General features: G+C 40.3%; 1 non-coding gene across 1 annotated transcript; it reads left to right on the plus strand.

Moving 5' to 3' along the window:
- Positions 1 to 2,994: 2,994 nt before the first annotated feature.
- On the plus strand, positions 2,995 to 3,101 carry LOC141593580 (small nucleolar RNA R71). Its single transcript, XR_012521654.1, has one exon. It is a non-coding gene; the product is annotated as a small nucleolar RNA R71 (small nucleolar RNA).
- The last annotated feature ends 1,660 nt before the right edge of the window (positions 3,102 to 4,761 follow it).

The following is a 4,761-nucleotide window of genomic DNA, read 5'->3' on the forward strand; positions in this document are numbered from 1 at the left end:
TTGGTGGATTTTGTTGAGGGTTTTTGCTTTTGTGATGGAGAGGATGAGGGTTTTGATGTTTAGGGTAGTGTTTATGAATGAATGAATGAAGGAATAAAGGTGGGAGGGTATTTAAAGGAGTCGAAATTTTCGAAAACGTAGGGGCAATCCGTGCGGATTAGGCCCAATCCGTGCGGATTCTGCAGCTTCAAAATTTTCAGAAGCTCGCCTAAAGACGGGCGGATTCTGGGGAATCCGCTCGGATTCTTCTGTGATGGGACGGGCGGATTTGCTTCAGGACGGACGGATTCTAGTCCGAGAGAAATTTCTTTGTTTTCTTCACCGCAAAGACGGCGTCTTCTTCACAAGACGGACGGATTCTATGAGACGGACGTCTTTCCAGAAATCCGCTCGGATTCTTTAACAGTCAAGAAATTTTCAATTTCAGCTCAGCTCAGGACGGGCGTCTTTTGGTCAGGACGCTCGGATTGTTGGAGACGGGCAGATTTGGTACAATCCGCGCGGATTTGGTACAATCCGCTCGGATTCTGGTCCTTTGTACCCGGATTCATTCCATTCGTGCACAATGCATTTCCCTTTACCATTCTTCCATTCTTCTTCATTTCTTGTGTTCTTCATTGTGGGGGTACTACTAAGGCATGAATAGCCTAGGCAATTCCCATCCCCACACTAAGGTAAAGCACTACACATCAATGGAAATCGTTAGTCCCTCCCTCACTTCTCTCTTACATGACAATTATTTTGATCAAAGTAAATAAAAATCCAAAAATGACAAAAAATGCAATACAAGAATTGAAATGTAAGTTAGGGAGTTAGAAGTATTTACAAGTGGTGGTTTAGGGAGGACTCCACCAAGCTCTCATTCTTGATGAGATGTCAAGGGGGCATGTTCAAGGTGTTGTTGATGTTGCTCAACACCTTGAAGAAGTAATCATAAGCTTGTTCATTATTGTGGTAGAGGTTCTCAATAGACCGTGGCTCTTGTTGTTGATCATGATCGATGGCATGCCCAATGTAGGGATTAAAAATCCCTTCAAACTCGTCGTCCCAAAGACCACAAACTTCATTGAGTTGATCATTGAAAATCTCTTGCTTAGATGGAGACAACTCTCCCAATTTCTTCTCTTGGCCAATGAGGCCTTCCTCTTCTTCCTTGGTTGATTTTGATGAGCTTTGCAAGCTCTCCTTGTCACAATTCACTTGCTCTTTGAATGGAGCATCTTCAATTTTCTTCCTCCATTGGAGTTCCGATTTCTTCCTTTCATCTTTCCGGCTATAATGATCAATCATGAAACATGGCTCATGTAAACGAGGAGCTCTCATGGTTTTGTCAAGATTAAAAGTTATGCTTTCATCTCCCACTTCTAGAGTGAGCTCTCCATGTTTCACATCAATCACCGCACCCGCGGTGTGTAGGAAAGGTCTTCCTAAGATGATTGGAATGTTTGAATCTTCCTCCATATCAACAATGACAAAGTCCACCGGGATGAAAAACTTCCCAATTCGCACGGGGACATCTTCCCATATCCCTAATGGTGTCTTCGTCGATCTATCGGCCATTTGGAGTGTGATGTTGGTGCATTTAAGCTCTCCCATTCCCAACCTTTTACTCACCGAGTATGGCATGACACTCACACTAGCCCCTAGATCACATAAGGCTTTGTTGATCGTCGTGTCACCAATGGTACACGGTATTGAGAAGCTTCCCGGATCCTTTAACTTTGGAGGTGAACTCCCTTGAAGTATTGCACTACTCACCTTAGTGAAGGCGATAGTCTCAAGTTTCCGGATCGACTTCTTCTTTGTGAGGATATCTTTCATGTATTTTGCATAGGCCGGTACGTGATTGATTAATTCCGTGAAAGGAATTGAGACTTCTAAGTTCTTCACAATTTCCATGAACTTTCCAAGTTGATCATCAAATTTGGGCTTGGCTTGACGACTTGGAAAAGGAAGTCTAATCACAATGGGCTCCTTCTCTTTGGCCTTGTCTTCATTTTTCTTTGAACTTTCTTCTTTTGATGATTCCCCTTCTTTGGGGCTTTGCACAATTTCTTCCTTTTCACTAGCTTTCACAACTTCATTCTCAACTTGCTCCTTCGGTGCTTCATATCTTGTACCACTTCTCAAGTGAATGGCACTAACCGTTTCATGTCTAGGGGGATTACTTTGAGGTGGTAATTGCCCCTTTTGTCTTTGTGAGCTTGAAGATGCTAGTTGAGTCAATTGTGTTTCCAACATCTTGGTGTGAGCTAGAATGTTGTTGATGGTGGTGTCTTTTGCTTGGCTATCTTTTTGCATTTGAGTGAAAAATTCTTGTTGATTCTTTTGCATTTGGAGGACCGCTTTTTGGACATCAAAACCTTGGTCATTTTGGTGATTGTATGGATTTTGATTTTGGTAACCTTGGTTTTGATTGTAAAAGGGTCTTTGATTTTGGTTCCTCATGGGTGGTGGAGTGTATGTTGTTTGAGGGTTTTGAACATTTTGGCTTTTGTATGAGAGATTTGGATGGAACTTGGTGTTTTCATTGTAAAAATTTGAATAAGGGGTACCACTTTTGTAAGCTTGGAAAGCATTAACTTGTTCGGTTGTTCCCTACACTCACTTGAGTCATGACCCAAAGTTCCACAATTCTCACATATCCCACTTGGGATTGATGAGGATGCCGTCATGGCATTGACATGATGCTTTGATGATTTCGAGTTTTCCTCAAGTCTAGCCATAGCTTGTTCAAACTTCAAGTTGATTGTGTCAATGTGAGCACTAAGTTGAGCACCCAATTGAGTAACGGAGTCCACTTCATGCTTTCCTCCTCTAGTAGCCTTGCGAGGTCTACTATATTGTGAATTATGGACCGCCATTTCCTCAATCTTGTTCCATGTTTGATTGTCATCAACTTCGGTGAACATTCCATTTGATCCCATATTGAGAATGTTCCTTGAATCTTCATATAAACCATTCCAAAATTGTTGCACTAAAAACCATTCGCTAAGTCCATGGTGAGGACATGAGCGACAAACACCTTTGAACCGCTCCCAAGCTTCATACAAAGATTCTTCATCCCTTTGCTTAAAACCCGTAATTTGAGCTCTTAGCATGTTAGTCTTTTCCGGTGGGTAGAATTTTTTGTAGAAAGCTAGAGCTAACTTCTTCCAAGAATCTATTCCAAGGGTGGCTTTATCAAGGCCCTTCAACCATTGCTTTGCGGTGCCGATTAACGAAAAAGGAAATAAGACCCATCTAATTTGGTTTTGAGTCACGCCCGTTTGAGAGATAGCATCACAATAATCGCAAAAGGTTTCCATATGAGAATGAGGGTCCTCACTAGGCATTCCCCTGAATTGGCTCCTCTCAACTAGTTGGATGAAGGCGGACTTGGCAATAAAATTACCGGTGAGATGTTGCGGTGTAGGAGTACCATTTGGTAGATTCTCCTCGGTGGGTATAGAGTGTGACGAGAATTTAGGCATTGTAGGTGGATTTTGTGGGATATTGTGTAATGGGTTTTCTTCTCCTTCTATTGCGAAAGGATTGACAAACTCACTAGTGGGTTGAACAACTTCACCAACACCTCTCAAATTCCTCCTAACAAGTCTCCTATTATTCGTCAAGGTTCTTTCGATTTCACGGTCAAAAGGTAACAAATCACTTTGTAACCTTCTAGACATGCAAAATATCAAACAACTCAAAAACAATTAGAACAAACCTTGAGGAGTTTTACTTCCCCAAGGTGAAAAAGACACAACTAATAACAATAAAAAGAAATCTTAAATCAATTAAACACCGTCCAGAACGGCGCCATTTTTGATCGAGGCCATTTCGTGTTCACAATTAAGTATATGTGGTCGTTGGTCAATGGTCGATACAAAACACAATTTATACTTCACAAACAACTGTACAATTAGTAAAGAGGCAAGTAAAGGTCGGATCCCAAGGGACGGGTATTGAAATGAGAATTCTATTGTAACTAGTAGTGTCTAGGGGTGTCACAAATTGGGTTGATGTAGAAGGTTACTAAACTAGAATAACAATGAAAATAAACTAGCAAGATGAATAAAATAAGGGGTGTAAACAATTGATTAAAAGCACTAGGGTGTCATGGGGTCATAGGGGAATCATGGGATATGATCATACAAACATGTTCTCAAATTATAAGCAAGCAATTATTGTTGTGATGGATTGAGTTGGGTTATATCTTACAATCCTAGGAAAGTTTGGGTCCCGGAGCCGAATCGATTAGATTGTACAACACCTACAAGTCGACTTAATCTTTCCTACACAACACATGCATTGTCTAACAAGACTCGAGTTGGGTTATGTCTTACAAGTCTCATTGAAAAGATAGAAGATGATAGTAAATGCAAGGATTCATAGGCTTAGCATTTCATCAAATATAACATGTGCATGTATTAAGATCAAAACAAGCAAGCAAATAAGATATGAAAGCATATTGATTTAAGCATGAATCATTCCCCATGTTGGTTTCCCCTAATCACCCATTAAACCCTAGCTAAGAGACTACTCACTCATTATCATGTTGATCATGCTGGAAAGGTTGTCAATCATACTAACATAATGAAACATGATGAATAAATGAAAGTAATTAACAATAATTAAAAAGGGATTAATAGATTATACCTACTAATGATTCCAATAATAAAGCAAGAATAATAGAAGTACTTGAATCCTAGATTGAGAGGTTGTCAATCTCCCAATAATAACCCAAATAATCTTCAATTACCCAAAATAAAGGAAGAA

The sequence above is a fragment of the Silene latifolia genome, chromosome 7 (assembly GCF_048544455.1).
Source record: "Silene latifolia isolate original U9 population chromosome 7, ASM4854445v1, whole genome shotgun sequence".
NCBI classification, from domain to species: Eukaryota; Viridiplantae; Streptophyta; class Magnoliopsida; order Caryophyllales; family Caryophyllaceae; genus Silene; species Silene latifolia.